The 20,219-nt window shown below is 46.3% G+C and overlaps 1 pseudogene; it reads left to right on the top strand.

The window, feature by feature from the left end:
* The first annotated feature begins 309 nt into the window (after window positions 1-309).
* LOC147697822 (uncharacterized) lies at window positions 310-2,585 on the top strand (annotated as a pseudogene).
* Window positions 2,586-20,219: the final 17,634 nt, after the last annotated feature.

Genomic DNA, 20,219 nt, shown 5'->3' with positions numbered 1-20,219 from the left:
TTGTTTGGACTGATACAAGGTGGTTCCAGAATTGGAAACATCATATATCAGGCCAACTTCTCACATTGGTGGCAGCGGTGGGATTTGAGCTTGCTGTTGTTTTACCATTGCAATCTTTTTATCAAATTGAAAGATCACATCAAGTATTTTAGGTACATATAAACAAAAGCTTAGCATATTTAAGTTCTACTGAACTTAGTAGTTGTAGATCAAAGGGATTAGCACACCCTGCCTACAACTCACTAGCAAGGTACAGTAGGAAAAACACTTAGTGTAGGTAAGTGCACCACTTGCACCTCACCAGCAGTCATGACTAGCACGGCGGGAGCTTCAGGCTCTTCACCTGTGATGGTTGACCTTACCAATGCAACCTCTAGCTATGACAACCTCAGCCACAGAGACTTGAGTACCTTGTGTACTGCAAGGGGGCTGAAAAAGGGTCACAACCCTACCATTCCAATCCTGATAGCCATCCTGGGGAAGGATGACCTTGAGAAAGCTAGCATAGCTCCCTTAGGATCAGGAGAAAGAGTGAACCCCCCTGAGAATGAGGACACCCCAGTGGTGGACGAAGAAGAAGAGGAAGAAGAGGAGGAGGAGGACTCAGAAGTAGATGAGTCAGTTCAGAATGGTAACCAGGTTCATGTGGGGAGGCTTAGCCAATCCAACTTGGACCTACTTGGAAATGGAGAGGGTCAGCACCTCCCCAGAGTACAAAGCAGAACTGTTCCAGGCAATAGAAGGGTAAGAACTCCCTCAGGGGATTCTCACATTTCTAGTGTCTCAAGAAACTCTCAAAGGGGAATGACTTCCCCCCAGAGAAGAGAGCATAAGGCCAGGATGAGGGCTGTAGAACTCCAGATAGAGAGGGGAGAGTTAGCCCTGGCCCAAGCTAAACTTGCTTTAGCAAGGGAACAGAAAATGTGTGGCTTAGATGCCACTGGTGGCAGCAACATAACTCCTTGAGAGAAAGACAGGTCCTATAATACTAGAAACCTGACAAAGATTGTGCCCCCCTACACAGAAGGGGATGACATCCACAAGTGGATAACTGCTCTTGAGAGAGCCTGCATGGTACAGCAGGTTCCTGAAGAACAGTGGGCAGCAATCTTATGGTATTCCTTTTCTGAGAAAGGGAGGGACAAGCTCCTCACTGTCAGACATGAGGATGCTAAACATTACAAAGTCCTGAAGAGTGCTCTAATAGATGGGTTTGGCTTAACCACTGAACAGTACAGGTTGAAGTTCAGAGACACCCAGAAGACACAGACTCAGGACTGGACTGATTTTGTAAATTGTGCTACTAAGGCTCTGGAGGGTTGGCTACATGGCAGCAAAGTACATGACTTTACAGGATTGTATAACTTGATTATGAGGGAGCAGATCCTAAGTAATTGTCAGAACCAGCTCTTACACCAGCACCTGGTGGACTCAGATTTGACCTCTCCCCAAGAATTGGGAAAGAGGGCAGATAAATGGGTCAGAACCAGGATTAGGCCTACGAATCAGGACAATAACCAGAAGAAGGAGTCTACCAAACCTCAAGATAAGGGTGGGGATAAATCAAAAGAGAAGACTTCCCCAGGGCCCCAAAACTCCAAGGATGGGGGTGGGTCCCAAGACACTTCATCTACCCAGAAAAAGCCATACTGCCATGTCTGTAAACAGACTGGCCATTGGAAATCAGACAGCTGTTGTCCAAAGAATGGCAATAAAGAAAACATACCTCCAAAGCCAGCTCCAACACCTCCTGTTACTGTCAGCAGTAATCCCCCAGGAAGTGGGAGCACACCCAGGAATCTGGGTTGGTTTACTTTTGGAGCACAGGTGGACCCTGGCCTATCCAGGTCCCCATCACCCAATAATCTTGTCTATGAGACTGGCATGGGGTTTGCCAATTTCTCTGATTGCCCAAATACTTTGAGCAAGTACAGACAGGAACCCATCATCAATGGTTTGAAAGTTGAAGCTTTTAGAGACACAGGGGCTAGCATCACCATGGTGGCTGACTGTATAGTCCCCTCTAAGCAACTGTTACCTGGTGCCACATACCAGGTGACAAACATTGATGGCATACAAACCAATCATCCCATGGCAGTAGTAAGTCTCAGCTGGGGAGGTGTCACTGACCCAAAGAGAGTGACAGTGTCATCAAACTTGCCTGTAGACTGTCTACTAGGAAATGATTTGGAAATCTCAGCCTGGGCTGAGGTTGAACAGGAAATCCATTCCAAAATGGTAAATGTCACTGGAAAGGTTAGTGGGGCTGTGATGGCTACAGCCCCAATCCAAGATGTCCTTCCTGAAAAGGTTGGTAGGGCTGAGCAACTCTCTGCCCCATCTTTAGCTAACTCCCTTTCTGAAAAGAATAGCAGAGCTGTTATGATAACAGCTCACACCCAAGCTGAGTCTCCTCCTGAAAAGGTTGGTGGGGCTGTGATGGCCACAGCCCAAACTCAAACTGATACCTGTGTTGTGAAGCCTGAAATGATGGATCACTCCACACAGACTGAGAGCATGGAGGAGGAAGAGAAATCTCCCCCTCACCAGACATTAGGACAGGATCAGCCTCCTCGGGGAACTGATCTTACCCCTGATGAAGGAACTGTCCCAAAGGTTGTTAGGCCTGGCCTGACAGAGCCTCTGATGACAGTGGACCCTTCTCAGGTGGGACCCAGTCTGGAGCAGGTAACCTGCCCCTCTCAACCTTGCCTTACTCAGCCCACGGCTGCAGGGGACAAGAAGGATAGTGAGCCCCAAAGGGCCCCCTGTCAAATAAAGCACCCCCATCAACAGATTAGGGGCACAAAAACTAGTAGCCCTAGTAAGGTAAAAACTCCTGAGGGAGCCCCCTTAAAAGTAGTTAGGGACCTCCCACAGATGGATTCTGTTGGGCACAGCCAAACCTGGGACCCAAAGGGCCCAAACCTGAACTGTCCCTCCAGTAAGCCAAAACAAGGGTCCCAGCCTCCAGCTTTAGGTAGCCAGAGGTTAACCCTGAGAGCACATTGCAACTCAGTTGAAGATAGAAAGGCACACATGGTGGAAGATAATTGGAGGAAGCTGAGCCCTAAATTAGTGGAGCCTCACTTCAATACTCCATATCAAAAACAGCCTTTAACTTTGCATAAACACACCCAAGGTAGTGATTCCCTATGGTGAAGACCCTCTAATACCCCAAGGGTGAGGGACTGCTTAGTGGACCATGAGACAGGGGGTACCCATGCTAGTGCAGGTACTTCCTTATATGGCCACTCAGGCAATATAGGCTTACCGGGCCAAGGATAGCCTTATCTCCTTTCGTTTGGGGGGCGGGGGGGGGGGGGGGGGGGGTTGTGTAGGAAGGTGGATACCGGACTATGGTTACCCCAGATTTTTTTTGCCTGTGTTTAGCTGGTTTTCGACTTAGTTGGCCTGGTTCTCTGCTAATCAGGGCCCCAGGCTATCTGCTCTCTCTGTAAAATGGATTCCATGTAACCTAGGTGCATAACTAAATTGGCTTGGGTCACCTTATCAGCCCCTGTACAGAGCACTATAGGTGCCCAGGGCATAGGTGCATCCAAGGCCTACCAGGGGCTGCAGCATATCTTTTGCCTCCCCTGGCTGGCTATCCAAAATTGACACAACTGGCTGATCACTCAGCTGGGGCAAGGTGGTGTAATCACCCCTTGCTTAGATATAGTATGCCTATATCTAAACCTATCTGGACACATATAAACCTATTAGCCACTCCTATGGCAGGCCTTAACAATCCTGGAGGCAGAGTGCGTGGTTTAATGTGAGATGGTGCTCTAGCATGAGCTGAGCCTGTCTGCAGCTGTCGGGACCAATTCCCTTAGCTGTTCCGGGATAATGCCAAACCATATACTATTAAGTGCATTATAATCCTCGCGGTTATATGTTAACTTTGGTTTGGCTTTATCAAAACATGTCGTGTAAGGTGTCATACGAATTGGAATACTATCCCCTCCACAGTCCTGTCGACGGGGATAGCATTCCACCCCTCTAGAGGGAGACGACATGCTACTTTGCTAAAACGCGGTTGATTTTTAAAAGAGCCTCAGATCCACAAAATGGATGCTTCTGCCACAGACACGAGTCTGACCTCCTGCTGCTGACCGAAACTCAGCAGAGGAGGCCTGGACAAAGGGTTTCCTGTCACAGGGAGGTGTCACACCACCCCAGACAGGAGATAGTGGATTGTAGCAGGGAGGTTTGAAAGAAACCGGACAGTGCCTGGGGAGCACAAAGCTTCCCCTTGCATAATCCGTCAAACCGGTTCTGGGGCACCCCAGCTCCAGTGCGACCTGGACAAAGGGAAAGGGGTGTAACCACCCCCTTCCTGGGTCCCACCCATAGGAGGGGACCTAGCAGGATATCCAGCCCCCAAGATTGGTATAAGAATGGGAGCAGTGCCAAAGCACTCAGATTATCCTAATGAAACATAAGAAACGAAACTCTGGACCCTTCGACATCCTACTCGACGTAGAAGACTGAAGAATCTCCCTTGTGGTCAAGGAGTGACCACCCTGTGCAAACAGGCACCATCCAGCACCTCAATGTCTGCTTTGTTGCAGTTCCCGCCGGAACTCGAGCGACAGAGATCGACGAGATCAAGCTTTCCTGCCTTCTTACAGCCCGATCCACAGTCCCTGCAGAGCTGAGACCCGTGGAGGCGACCGGAAGCGTGGGGCACGCCATCTTGAAAAGACCACGAGACGCTGACTGTGCAGCCCACGAGTGACCCTCGAAGCTGTACACCGGGGTTTGAGAAGCCCCAACCCTGAGCAACTTTTGCACCGAAGCTCACCCCTCTACACTCGACGAGTGCTGCGTGGGGCCCTTCTGCTTTCTTTGGCTCGACGCGTTGGCCCGGTCACTTGCCAGCTGGCTTGTGGCCCCTGTGCCGGCGAAACCCTAAATACGACTTGTGATTCTGGTTGCTCCAGACTTGCACCCGCTCCTCTGAAAAGGAGCAACCGCTCTGACCCTCCTGGTCCGAGTGAGAAGCAATCTTCCAGTCCTGCGTGGATTGTTCTTGCCAAGTGTTGTTTGCTCCGATCTTGAAGCCGACAGCGCCGACAGTGAGAGCCTGCGTGGGACATCTCGTGACCCGCTCCTGGACGTCGCAGATGCCCCAGAGTCCACGTGGCAGCGGAGAGAAGCTCCTCGACAACCACCTGATTGCGCCCGACATTGCCTGGTTCCGTCCTGGTTCCACCCTGGTCACTGCTGAGTGACCCAGACTCTGTCCCCTCTGCTTTCGGGTACTTTACGACTCCGATCCACCCTTGGATCACACCAGACACTTCTCCTTCACATCACCTGCAGCATCTTCAGCTTCAAGCACCAACAACCTGCGTGACGAAACCCGACGCCACTTCGACCCTATGCACCCGCTTCCTGTGGGTGAGGTAGGGTCTGTGTCTAAAGTTTTGTCCTAGGTTCAGCGGAAGTATCCTTAAACTCTAACTGTGTAACTTTTACGCACCATTGACTTTGCATCGCTGCATGCGTGTGCTTTAAGCGCTGCACCCGAATCCCGCGGGCTTTTCCCGACTACAGCATTGCTTGTCCCGACTGCTCCCAGCGATTCCCTAGGCCCTGGGCCTAACCACTGTTCGATTGGTATCTCTTATACCACTTCCTTAATATATGGTTTGAGTGGCCACCCGCCCTCATCCATAATTGTGCAACTTTCATATGTTATACTGTGCTTTTGATTTAACGCTTGTGCCCCTTTGCTCATAAAAAGTACTGGGGATTATTTTAGAAATAAACACATATATTTTTATAATATATACTTGTGTGGTGTCCTTTCATTTGATATTACAGGACTGTGATTGGTAAAACAGCTCGCTTAACACGACCTCTTGAGTTTAGCCTTTAAGGCTGCTTAGTCTATGCTACCATTAAGATAGCTTGTCTATAAGGTTGACTTACAACCAGACACCATAAGGGATTGTTTGGACTGATACAAGGTGGTTCCAGAATTGGAAACATCATATATCAGGCCAACTTCTCACAAAGGGGGACCAGCATTCTTTTTAGGTTTGGTATTTAACATCTTGTAGGACATGGCCATGTTCCCTTGCTTGTATTCTTCACTTTCTAGGACTGTACCTGTCGCCTGAGGATTTCCATCCTTATTTGGGTAACAGGCAGCATTAAGTACCTTGTTTAAGTCCCCCCAAGGCCACCCATTCTTGCATGAATTATTTCCGTCAGGGCAGGAGGTGGAGGTAGTATCGTCAGCTGTTATTAGGGCGAACCAGGCTTCACAAGTCCCATTATAGGAAAATGGGAAGGGGAAAAGAGGCATCCCTCCCTTTTTCTGATGAGGTGGGAGGCGGCCACATATCCAGCAATTTGTGCTATTGCTGGGCTGATGAGTGTAGTGTAACATCTGTATAAAGGTATTGTTTTGCAACGCTAGTCTATGGGCTTGTTCATGAGGGGTAGGTCATGATATGTGTGTTCCTGAGTGCTGTTGGGTGTATGAGAGGTGTGTGGTGTTGGAGGAAAAACAGTGTGGAGGATCCAACCAAGACACGTCATAATGGTTATGAAGAAAAACAATATCATTAAACATATGATAGAACCACTACGCAAGTTCTTAAAGTTCTTGTTTCTGCGTTTCATTCTATCTTTTTCCCACATTTATTTATTTATTCATAAAATTTCTAAAGCGCACAAATACCTTCCGGTGTCTCGGCGCTATAGTCAAGGTGTTTAAATCCATCCCCATGCTCCAACCGCTTCACCACTGGACCTGCGCCCAGTGGACTTAATTAGCCAGAGTCCGGATGGCAGACCTCAACTTTGATTTATATTCTTGTTGTGGGGTTAGTTCCAAGGGCACAAAAGATTGTTCTGTTACAATGTCACTAGGGTTGGCAGCGTCGCCGGCAACAGTGTCTCTTTGTCCAAAATATTTCGGGCAGTGGCTTGCGTGTAGCCAGCCCTTCCTGCCTTCGACCTTCACCGCCGTCCGCGTGGTTAGGAGCGCGAGCTTCGGAGTCTTCCACCTGGGCTGAAGAGGACTGGTCCTGTCGAAGTTTCTTATCACCCAGTCGCCGGGTCGGATGGTGTGTTCTCCAGGGGCGGTTTTGTCAGGGAAGGCTGCAGCGACCTGTGAACGACAAGATTGGAGTGCAGACATCAAGGAAGCCAGGTAATCAGTCAATATTCTGCTGTCTACATCAGTAATTCTTTTAGGCATTGGCGTACCCCACATATTTGGTGGTCTGCCAAAGACCACCTCATACGGAGATAGACCAGTTCTGGAATGTGCTACCATACGCATGTAGAAAAGGGCAACCGGTAAGGCTACCATCCAGTCCGCGCCTTCTTCTGTACATATCTTGGCCAATTTTGTCTTCAAAGTCTGGTTGTGTCTCTCTACTAGACCTGCTGCTTGAGGATTTCTTACACAGTGAAATTTCCAAGTGTACCCTAACAGAAGAGACACTTACTTCATGAGTTCAGAGGAGAAGGGCTGGCCGTTGTCTGAGTAGATGACGCGGGGCAACCCATATCTCGGGAAATATTCTCTTACTAGTTGCTTAGCAGTTGTCGCTGCAGTGTAATCTGGGACGGGATAGGCTTCTGTCTATCTGGTCAGAGCACATACTACAACTAGCACATACTTGTGACCTCTACATCTCTCCATCTGGATATAGTCCATTTGGAGAACTTCAAATGGATGGTCAGGGGGTTGGAATCCACCCTGCTCCACCTTTGTGCCTTTACCTGGGTTGAACTGATTACAAATCCTGCATGTTTTGACTTTTTGTTTGGCTGCAGCTCTCAAATGTTTGTTGTGCCATATGTTCTGTATGCTGTCTAACATTGCTTTTTCTCCCAGATGCGCTGGTCCATGTATGGTGTTTATTATAACCTGTACCATAGCATCCGGCAGAAACCATACTGCTCTTTCAGGTGTCATCCAACCCTGATCTGTAAGGACCCCTCCTTTTTCCTTCCATTCTAGCAGTTCCTGTGGTGTGGTGTGACTTTGGACATCCTGGATGTCAGAAAAGGGGTCTCGTATTGCGTATTGGCGGTGTAGTATATTCAATTCTGTGTTTGCTGCTAATTTGGCTGCACTGTCTGAGGAATCATTTCCTTTTAATATTTCATCAGTTCCTTTTGTGTGTGCTTTACACTTTAATACTGCAACTTTCGCTGGTAACTGACTGGCCTCTAAGAGGGCAATGATGAGTGTAGCATGCTGTATTTTAGACCCATGTGATGTGAAGAATCATCTCTCTTTCCACAATGTGCCGAAGTTGTGTACAACCCCGAAAGCGTACTGTGAATCAGTGTAAATGTTAACTGATTTTCCTTTTGCTAAGTGACATGCTCGTGTTAGTGCTATGAGTTCGGCTGCTTGTGCCGACAGTATCTCTATCTTGTGTGCTTCCAAGGTGTTTGTACCATTTGTGACGGCATAGGCTGCTGCTAGTTCTCCAGTGGGGAGTCTCATGCAAGAACCATCAACAAAAAGTGTCATTTCTGCCTTAGAAAGGGGAGTATCTTGTAAATCTGGTCTGGGTTTGGTCACTAAATCAATTATGTCAATACAATCGTGAAGTTGTTCAGTAGGAGAGGTCAGTGGCAACAGTGTTGCTGGGTTTAAAATGTTGCATCGTCTAATCTCAATATGTGGCTGAAAAAGCGTCATCTCATATCCGGTGAGTTGGCTATTGTCAGATGCTGTGTTTGCGTTCTGTTTAGCAGAAGTTCTACAGCGTGTGGGACCTGGACTATCAGATGATGTCCCAATACAATAGCATCGCTTTGTCTAATAGCTTGTGCAGTAGCTGCTACTGATTTTAGACATGCAGGTAATGCTTGTGCTACTGGATCTAATGTACTTGAAAAATAACCACATGGTCTATGTCTGTCTGCTTGAAGTTGGGTCAGGACTGATAGTGCTGTACCTGAGTTTTCTGTTACAAACAAGGTAAAATCTTTGGTGTAATCAGGTGTTGCTAACACTGGGGCTTGACACATAGCCTTTTTAAGAGACTGAAAAGCTTGGGTGTGTTCATCTGTCCAGGGTAATTGTGGAGTAGCGCCAGCTTAGAGTGTTGTCAGCTGCACTAATGGTTTAGAAATGAGTGCAAATTGTGGGATCCACCGTCTACAATATGAGGTGAGACCAACAAAAGCTCAAACTTGTTTCTGTGTTGTTGGTTGTGGTATTTGTTTTATGAGCTGGATGCGTTCCTGTGTAAGCTGCCTACCCTCCTTTGACAGCAAGTGCCCTAAGTATGCCACTTGCTGTAAACAAAATTGGAGTTTACCAGCGGAAACTTTATGGCCATTTGCAGCTAGGAATTCTAGTACTAGTAGTGATGCTTCAGCACATGCTGCGTCGGATCTGGCCGTAATGAGGATATCATCAACATATTGTAGTATGGCTGTATCCGTGGGCATTTGAATAGTATCCAATTGTCTTTTCAGCGCTTGGCTATATACACTTGGACTTTCGGTGAAACCTTGAGGAGCTCTTGTGAATTGGAAACTTCGTCCTTGTAAGGAGAAGCCGAAAAGGTATTGACTGTCTGGGTGAATGGGTATACTGAAGAATGCGTTTTTTAAGTCAATGACAGAAAAATGCGTTGCTTCTGCATCTATGGCTGTGAGTAAAGTGGAGATGTCTGGGACCACAGGGTGTTGTGGAATGACACATTTATTGAGCTCTCTCAAATCCACCACTAGTCTGTAGACAGGTGGTGTTCCTGGTTCCACTTTTTTATGAACTGGTAAAACAGGGGAATTGCAAATGTTCGAAGTTGTTTCTTTAATCACACCTGACTGTATTAGGTCCTGAATAATTAACATTAATGCTTGTTCAGCTTGAGGTGGAATTTTGTATTGTCTTATACGTGGTAGTTGGGCTCCCTCTTTCAGTGTAACCTTGTGAGGTGTTATTTCCATACATCCTACTGTGGTGGAATCAGTGGCCCAAAGGGTGTGTGGCAAATCTTTCAAACGCTCGTCTAATTCTCTACTTGTGTAGTGGCCCTTAAAATCTCGTAGAAATAATCTGACATCTTTAGGTGAGCAAACAATAACGGCTCCTAATTATTTCAATGTTTTTATACCAAGCAAATTTTCTGGACATGATTTTGTCAATATAAGATCTGTAGTTGTCGTGAGGGGACCAACCTGCAAGGGCAGTGGTTTTGACGTGGCGTTTGTCACAGGTTGTCCGGAGAAACCCAGAGAAATACTTTTTGAACCAGAGAGAGGAGCCTCTGGGACCTCTTGATGGCTTATTGTTGTTTTACTGGCCCCAGTGTCTAGTAGAAACTTTCTATCCTCCCCAAGAAATCGGACCTCTATAAATGGGCCTTTCTGATCTACTGGGATGGGGGTTTAGGGGCAGTTTGTCATCTTCTTTCTTTCCCTGGGCAACATCATGAAAAATCTGGGTAGTATTCAGTGTAGTCGCTGTCTATAATGTTCATTTGGGCCATTTGTGTTGTCGGTGGAACTGAAGGTGTTGAACTGCCTTGGGAAACATTCTGTTTTGGCTGATATGGACGAGGCTGTGTCTTACCAGTAGCCAAATTGTGCTTTAAGACAGGGCAGTCTTTAACGAAGTGTCCCGTCTTTTTGCAATAATTACAAGTGATCTTCACGTTTGTCTGGCTACCTGGTGTCTGTTGGCGCTGGAGTGCAGTTTGGGCTACTAATGCTTTCATCTTGGTGTCTTTCATGCGTTTCTTATCATTTTCTTCTTCATCCCTAATGCGATTTTGGTGATATTGTAGCATTTGTAACACCTGTGGTGGTGTATGTGCTTGCCAGGTACTTTCTACTTTTAGTACTCTTTCCTAAATAGCGGGCAAGGCGTTGTCTACTAATTTGGAAACAAACAGATGCGAGTAAGCTTCGCTTGTCGGCGTAAGGCCGCTATTTACCGCAAAAGATTTTTCAAGTCTGGTGTAATATTCTCCTATGTCTTCACCATGTTTCTGTTTGCAGGAGGAAATGGTATCCCAGTCCTCCTTTTTCACTGTCAGTAACTGTGGTAGCACCTTTAAAATAGTGCCAGGAAGTGCTTTTAGTCTGTCTCCTATACCTTGACCTGCTACTCTAGTATTTACGTCATTCTGAAGTTCGGTCCATCTAATGTGTTCACCTGCCAATCTTTTTCTCGTAGTTTGTCATATATACCCGATGGTAACAATTTCAGAATTGCTGTGATATCAGAAAGTGTATATGTTCCCATCATTAATACATCTCCTAATTCTTTAAAGAATCCAGCAGGATCCTTTGAGAGGGAGGGAACCATCTCTTTTATCCTTAGTAACTCAAGTTTTGTCAAGGGTACATAAATAAAAACGCGTTGTAGCGCGCCATTCGTGTCAGCTCTGGGGTGGACCTCTCTCATGGGGAACTGGTGGGTTTGAGGAAGTCTATTAATTGGTCCACAAGTATTATTGAAAAATTTATATTCAGTCGTTTTCTGGTATTTCTGTCTAAAATCTATAAATGTGTTGAGAAAAACTGAACTATTGTGGAGGAACATGTTATCAGCGCAGTCAGACGGAGAATCTTCGAGTCTTGGATCATGTTTAAAATGAGTGTCATTGAGTGTGATGAGATGTACCATGTAGAGACTTGCTAATCTTTGATGTGAGCGTGGTAATGCTAGAAAAAGTTGGGCTATGAGATCATTGTCACATATCTTATATTGAGAGACCCTTAGGGTCGCAGTTCTGGCTATTTCCTCCTCTTCCGGTGTAAGCGGAGGTTCCTGGTCTAACCAGTAGTCTAATGCATTGGATGTTTTTTCAAATAACTCATCTGGAGATGACCGTTCAGAGTGACCTTGGAGGAATGTAGGCGGGGTGTTCGTGAATTAGGGACGGAAGAACGAACGGGTAGGACTTTTTCAGTAGGTTCAGTAATTTCCTCCTCAAGTTTCTTATTCTCTTCATTTGTTTGCAAGTTTTGCAGAATACGGGTCACCTTACGGGTGAACCTGTCTAGTGCATCATTTATAAGTTCTAGACTAGTCTGGTCGGATGCGGAATCTAATAAGTCAAAAAGTGAAACTGGTACATTTCTTTCCTCTGCTTGTATGTGTTTTATGAAACAGCAAAGGAAGAACCTATACATGTACATTTTTACACGGTGTGATCTTCTTGTAGTCATAGCGTTAATGGCTCGTGAGTTCTTTCCAGTACGAAGAAAGTCAGAGGCCGCTTGAAGAAACGTGTCAATTGCTGGTAGATGTCTTATTTCTTCCCAGGAGTCATTAAGTATTTTACTTATTCGGCCCGCCTCCCCTGTGTTGCTCGGAGTCGGGTCATAGGGGCAGTCGGGAATTGTTTTACCTGGGTCTGGACCTACGGCACCCCCTTCTGGAGTGAGAGGTGGTGTTTTAGGTTGTAAAAGGGGTGGCGGAGGCAGAGGGTGTTGAATTACTGGAACCTCATATGGAGGTGGAGTATCTAAGAGGAAATTGGTGAAAGTATCCTCTGGTGATGGGGCGGTAGGTTGTGTCTTAGGTGGTGCAATGTTAAGGTTTTCAGGTGCAGATGGCAATACAGGATACAAACCAGTAGAAATGGCTGATTGTTCCCTTTTATCCCTTTCACTAACTACTTCTTTCCCTATTTCTTGTAACTGTTCTTTCTTGGCCTGCTCTGACATTCTCTTACCCTCTTCAACTTTATGCAATTCCTTCTGTTGCCTCCTATGGGCTTCTTTTCTCCATAATTCCACTGAGTCACTTTGTGACTGGCGGACTCCCTTTTTCTTCCACAACTGTTCCTCTAATTTTATAATACATTCCATGTCAAAAGTACTATTTTCAGGCCATCTATATCTGTGTTCTAGGTCTTTAGTATAATCCACCCATAAATCACTATAAATAATTGCACCAACACCATGTTTTGCATACATGAAGTGTCCTGGAGTATCCTGAGGAGGAAGGGGAATTTCCTTCTCAAGAATACTCCTTTTGGTTGCTATCTTACGTATTTTCGAGAAAATAGGCATGATGGCAAGACTTTTCAAAGATTTAGAATTGAGAGAAAAAGAAAAACAAACAGAACATATATCTTTACCGTACCCATGAAAGTGGTGAGTCCGTCTTTTATACTAATTTAGCAGTCCTCACAAAATAAGTGAGAAACCAACAAAAACATGTATCTTTACCGCACCCACAAAAGCTGTGGGTTCGTCTTTATACTTTTCAGCAGTACTCACCGAAAAAAATAACTGGAAGGCCTCTTGAAGATTTTGCGCGCAGCTTCTAAGGTGGGACTCGCAGAACCTCGGACTCGTCTCTTCACAGGTTGGGCTCTGGTTCAGGACGTTCCGCAATTTTCCTCACCGCCTCGTGTGGATGCCGGGCCGCAGTTGGTCCCCCTCTTTGCCTCGAGGGAGTTAGCGGGAATTCCCCGCGTTGTGCACTTTGAAGTCCGTCAAAGGTCAGGAGGGGACAGTACCGGGTCCAATATCGCCGGCGTGTGGGGAAAAGGGAACGTTCCTGTTCGGGCGCCAATTAATAGGGGAAATTAATTCAATATTACCTCATCTCAAAATTTCTATACTTAATAATCATAATTTCAGTCAAAGCAAGGAGAGGAGTCCGTGGTGCTCAAGTACAAAAAAAAAGGGTCCAGTAACTCGAGTTAAGGGGAGAGCTCCAGCACCAAGCGGGTACAGGAGTGGTCTGCAGCTTTATTCACACATCAGAATATTTATACAGTTTTCAGTCAATAGGCAAACGAAGAAAAGAGAAGTGACAAGGAAAAAGGAAGTGACAAGCAGTAATTTCCAACAGATGTGTCAAGGTTGGGGCGTGTCTTGTGTCTCGTGAGAGAGCATGTGATGTGTGGAAATGTGTTCTCTTTCAGTTGAAGGCCCTTACTCATGCGGGGGTTTATCTCTGGCTTTGAGTCAATGACAGGAACCATCTTGTGTAAAACAGGAACTATCTTGCTGGTTCTGGGAATTGGCTGAACCACAAGAGTCAAAAAGAGGAACTATCTTGTGTAAAACAGAGACCATCTGCTCTCTGGCTTGCAGTCAAGGACAGGAACTATTTCTTATGACAGGAACTGTCTGCTGGTTCTGGGAATTGGCTGAAGCACAGGAAAGGGGTGGTCAATGAACTAAGATGCCAGGTGCAGGGTGTCTTACAGTTAAGAAAACAGGAACTATCTGCTGCTGGTTCCCAGAATTGGCAGAACCACAGAAATGTGTGGTCAATGAACGGGGGTGCCAGAGGCAGGGTGTCTTGCTTGTGGGTCTGAAGACAAAATGGATGTCACACAAAATGGGTGCTTGTCTGAATAGAAAAATGGCTGTCAGGCAGAAACAGGGAAATGATGGGGCACAATTGTAAATTTTATTTTCACAACCTTACGGCGGTTAAGGTATACACAAATAATGATTTTTCAATTACAAAAGCAGGGTAGAGCAATACACCCTATTATGAAATATTGAAAACTGAGCTTATTTGTTCCTGAATGTATTCATTGTTTTTCTAAAAAAATAGAGATATGTAATTGATTTAAATAAATTGCTTAAGCTCTAAAGACTATGTAGATCAAAAAATGATAAAATGTATGTATAAAACATGAACTTCCAATGACCATATGTTATTTATAGTACATGACTAATGTTCAGAGTTAGGCTAAGATTACAAACAGTTAAAAATATGGATCTTGATGTAAATATCTGTTCAAAGCGAAAAAGATAACGGGTGTGATATGTATATAATGTACAATTTTTTAGATTCGATATAGAATATGACAATTCTATATCATTTTTAGGGTCTTCAGAAATTTCCCTTTGTCCTGAAGATGGTCTCATCAACTGACTACTAGAGACTGAAACGTCGACTCACGCTTTTTCTCTGTTGAATTCAATATATCAATTGCGAATAGGGAGAAAAGCGTAGACAATTGTTCCAAAGAAGTGTATAATTCATTGTTTTAATATGTACTTCTTGTAACATTGTTGATACTGATTATGTACCCTTTTTTAATTTTTGAAACGTATTAAATACAAATTTTTCATATACACCCGTTCTATTTTTGCTCTTTACACTTAGATCACATAGTGTGACTATTTTAATTTGAATAAGTAATCACTGTTGCATATTTGCACGATTGACCGAAACTACTTTGAGTTCTAAAATTTGCGTTATTTGCTTTAAGTTATAAATAATACGAACAAAATCCCTTGAAGGTACCTTCACCCTATCATACTGTAAGGAAGAGAACAGCATTGGAAAGAGTTATGTCTAGTTGGGAGCCCTGCTGAGAAGAATCTCTGAGTGAGGAGAGGTAAAAGTGACTTACATCATGATTGCTAAGTGGGAGCCGCTCCAAACGCTGGAACGAACCAGCAGAGCTGCTTGAAGGAGAGCGTCTGCACCTGCTGGGTACTGCTGCATGTATCATGAGCAGGTCAACTGCGCTGAATAGGATCAGGACTTGGGAGTGTCCCCGGAGATGCTGAATACTTCCATACCGCCAGAGCTGGTAAGACTGGAACCTGGCCTTTGGGGCCCTGGTGGAGTTACTGCTGACAGTGCTGCAACACTGTAGACACTTTTGACTAATTTCTAATGAGTCAAAGGGAAACTATTGAGTACGACAGACTAGTAAGCATTTATTGGATACGGCCACTAGTTAATGAGGAATAACGCGCACCACTCGATACTAAAGAGCGTAGGGCATTGTTATGCCTGACAACGACTAGTGCCCTAACCTCAAGGGGATAGTGTTATTGCTTTTGAATTTGGTTATTCCCTTGTATGTGTAGAGTTAGAAACAAAGTACTTCTTTTTCCTACAAAAGTGTTTGACTGGGAATTGATTTATTGTTCGTATGGTGTGTACTTTGAGGAGTTGTGTTAAATTAGTTGTATCTACACTTACCCACCACATCCCCCTGCCTGAGGGAACTTTTGCCTGGTCGTCCACAGTTACCACTGAAAGTCAAGTACAAAAGGGATACTTGGCCCAGTTGCTCAGGAACCATAGTAGGTCGTGCCCCGAAGCATCAGGAGTAAAAGGCTTCAACCACTACAGTTGGGCCCAATAGCCCTTGTATGGCCAGTGGCCCTCTGAAAGGGGTTCTGACACCATTCCTCAAAATTGTTCTAGTATTTGGAGTACGATTTCAAAATAGATGGTCACCTGGAACTCTGAATGATTCCTGCTAGATGTTCTGGCACCCCTCTCCTCTGAAGCCCGATCCTTTCAATCTCCAGACCGACAGTGCCACTTCCTGAAACAAAACACTCTCCCTGTTCTGAGTGGAATTCTCCAAGATGAAAGTATGGCCCAGGTCTTCAGAAGGAAAAATCTGGAGAAATGGGTTCAAAACAGGATTACCACCATAACCTCAACTAATTCCCTCTGCAGTCTTGTAAGGCGATGAATTTGTAGAATAGGCAGGAATGCACAACACATCTGAGGAGGCCAAAGTGAAGATTGCTTCTAGATCCTGATATAGAGAGAAGAACGTCAGAAGTTGCAGGTCCTCTCTGGAAGAAAAACAAGCATTTGCAATGCAATAGGTTTCGCATTAGGAAATTATGAGCTATTGGTATTGTAAATGGCATTTTTTTATTTCTGTGTTGGTTTTGAAAATAGCTAAATTAATAGCTTTGTCATTTACAATGCCAATAGTTATAACTTTCGCAAATGTGACACCTATAGCAATTGTAATGCAATATGTGTTGTATTTACGTGACTTAGATGTATTGCTATTACAAATAACAATGGCTTTTAATTTTTTTAAATAATTAATACTTAAATAAAAGTTATTGTAATTTATAATAGCAATAGCTTAAACTTTTGTAAATAACTTTTGTGAAGATTGTGTCGAAAATCCAAGAACAGAAGTGAAATATTAACATCTTTTTGTGACATTTGTAATAAAGTTTGAGACATTGAGAGAACATATTTGAACCAGTTGTTGTTGAATGGATGCACAGATTGATGCTGTGATGCCCCTGAGTGGTGGTGCTGAGTGAGTGCGATAGATAGATAGAGTTAGGGCGATAGATAGATAGATAGTGCCTATAAATAAACCCAGCAAAAACATAAACACCTAATAAACAAAAATGCCTGATTATTGAAAAGGAATAGACCAAGATATTAGATTTGTGCAAATACAATAAACAGCAGCAAGACAGTGAAGGGGCAGGAGAGAGTGAGACGGAAATAGAGGAAGAGTGGAGAGGCCAAGACAGTGAAGGGGCAGGAGAGAGAGAGACAGAAATAGAGGAAGAGTGGAGAGGCAAAGACAGGGAAGGTGCAGGAGAGAGTGAGACAGAAATAGAGGAAGAGCGGAGAGGCCAAGACAGTGAAGGGGCAGAAGAGAGTGAGACGGAAACTGAGGAAGAGTGGAGAGGCAAAGACAGGGAAGGGGCAGGAGAGAGTGAGACGGAAACAGAGGAAGAGTGGAGAGGCCAAGACAGTGAAGGGGCAGGAGAGAGTGAGACGGAAACAGGAAGAGTGGAGATGCCAATACAGGGAAGGGGCAGGAGAGAGTGAGACAGAAATAGAGGAAGAGTGGAGAGGTCAAGCCAGTGAAGGGGCAGGAGAGAGTGAGACGGAAACAGAGGAAGAGTGGAGAGGCCAAGACAGTGAAGGGGCAGGAGAGAGTGAGGCGGAAACTGAGGAATAGTGGAGAGGCCAAGACAGTGAAGGGGCAGGAGAGAGTGAAACAGAAATAGAGGAAGAGTGGAGAGGCCAAGACAGTGAAGGGGCAGGAGAGAGTGAGACGGAAACAGAGGAAGAGTGGAGAGGCAAAGACAGGGAAGGGGCAGGAGAGAGTGAGATAGAAATAGAGGAAGAGTGGAGAGGCCAAGACAGTGAAGGGGCAGGAGAGAGTGAGACAGAAACTGAGGAAGAGTGGAGAGGCAAAGACAGGGAAGGGGCAGGAGAGAGTGAGACAGAAATAGAGGAAGAGTGGAGAGGCCAAGACAGTGAAGGGGCAGGAGAGAGTGAGACGGAAACTGAGGAAGAGTGGAGAGGCCAAGACAGGGAAGGGGCAGGAGAGAGTGAGACGGAAACTGAGGAAGAGTGGAGAGGCAAAGACAGGGAAGGGGCAGGAGAGAGTGAGACGGGAACAGAGGACGAGTGGAGAGGCCAAGACAGTGAAGGGGCAGGAGAGAGTGAGACGGAAACAGGAAGAGTGGAGATACCAAGACAGGGAAGGGGCAGGAGAGAGTGAGACAGAAATAGAGGAAGAGTGGAGAGGTCAAGCCAGTGAAAGGGCAGGAGAGAGTGAGGTGGAAACTGAGGAAGAGTGGAGAGGCCAAGACAGTGAAGGGGCAGGAGAGAGTGAGGCGGAAACTGAGGAATAGTGGAGAGGCCAAGACAGTGAAGGGGCAGGAGAGAGTGAAACAGAAATAGAGGAAGAGTGGAGAGGCCAAGACAGTGACGGGGCAGGAGAGAGTGAGACGGAAACAGAGGAAGAGTGGAGAGGCAAAGACAGGGAAGGGGCAGGAGAGAGTGAGACAGAAATAGAGGAAGAGTGGAGAGGCCAAGACAGTGAAGGGGCAGGAGAGAGTGAGACGGAAACTGAGGAAGAGTGGAGAGGCAAAGACAGGGAAGGGGCAGGAGAGAGTGAGACAGAAATAGAGGAAGAGTGGAGAGGCCGAGACAGTGAAGGGGCAGGAGAGAGTGAGACGGAAACTGAGGAAGAGTGGAGAGGCAAAGACAGGGAAGGGGCAGGAGAGAGTGAGACGGAAACAGAGGAAGAGTGGAGAGGCCAAGACAGCGAAGGGGCAGGAGAGAGTGAGACGGAAACAGAAAGAGTGGAGATGCCAAGACAGGGAAGGGGCAGGAGAGAGTGAGACAAATAGAGGAAGAGTGGAGAGGTCAAGACAGTGAAGGGGCAGGAGAGAGTGAGACTGAAACTGAGGAAGAGTGAAGAGGCCAAGCCAGTGAAGGGGCAGGAGAGAGTGAGGCGGAAACTGAGGAAGAGTGGAGAGGCCAAGACAGTGAAGGGGCAGGAGAGAGTGAGGCGGAAACTGAGGAATAGTGGAGAGGCCAAGACAGTGAAGGGGCAGGAGAGAGTGAAACAGAAATAGAGGAAGAGTGGAGAGGCCAAGACAGTGAAGGGGCAGGAGAGAGTGAGACGGAAACAGAGGAAGAGTGGAGAGGCAAAGACAGTGAAGGGGCAGGAGAGAGTGAGATAGAAATAGAGGAAGAGTGGAGAGGCCAAGACAGTGAAGGGGCAGGAGAGAGTGAGACGGAAACTGAGGAAGAGTGGAGAGGCAAAGACAGGGAAGGGGCAGGAGAGAGTGAGACAGAAATAGAGGAAGAGTGGAGAGGCCAAGACAGTGAAGGGGCAGGAGAGAGTGAGACGGAAACTGAGGAAGAGTGGAGAGGCCAAGACAGGGAAGGGGCAGGAGAGAGTGAGACGGAAACTGAGGAAGAGTGGAGAGGCAAAGACAGGGAAGGGGCAGGAGAGAGTGAGACGGGAACAGAGGACGAGTGGAGAGGCCAAGACAGTGAAGGGGCAGGAGAGAGTGAGACGGAAACAGGAAGAGTGGAGATACCAAGACAGGGAAGGGGCAGGAGAGAGTGAGACAGAAATAGAGGAAGAGTGGAGAGGTCAAGCCAGTGAAAGGGCCGGAGGGAGTGAGGTGGAAACTGAGGAAGAGTGGAGAGGCCAAGACAGTGAAGGGACAGGAGAGAGTGAGGCGGAAACTGAGGAATAGTGGAGAGGCCAAGACAGTGAAGGGGCAGGAGAGAGTGAAACAGAAATAGAGGAAGAGTGGAGAGGCCAAGACAGTGACGGGGCAGGAGAGAGTGAGACGGAAACAGAGGAAGAGTGGAGAGGCAAAGACAGGGAAGGGGCAGGAGAGAGTGAGACAGAAATAGAGGAAGAGTGGAGAGGCCAAGACAGTGAAGGGGCAGGAGAGAGTGAGACTGAAACTGAGGAAGAGTGGAGAGGCAAAGACAGGGAAGGGGCAGGAGAGAGTGAGACAGAAATAGAGGAAGAGTGGAGAGGCCAAGACAGTGAAGGGGCAGGAGAGAGTGAGACGGAAACTGAGGAAGAGTGGAGAGGCAAAGACAGGGAAGGGGCAGGAGAGAGTGAGACGGAAACAGAGGAAGAGTGGAGAGGCCAAGACAGCGAAGGGGCAGGAGAGAGTGAGACGGAAACAGAAAGAGTGGAGATGCCAAGACAGGGAAGGGGCAGGAGAGAGTGAGA

This window comes from Lissotriton vulgaris, chromosome 8 (assembly GCF_964263255.1).
Source record: "Lissotriton vulgaris chromosome 8, aLisVul1.2, whole genome shotgun sequence".
In the NCBI taxonomy this organism is placed as follows: domain Eukaryota; kingdom Metazoa; phylum Chordata; class Amphibia; order Caudata; family Salamandridae; genus Lissotriton; species Lissotriton vulgaris.
The sequence above is the reverse complement of the archived record's forward strand: the minus strand, read 5'-3'. Positions and strand labels throughout refer to the sequence as shown.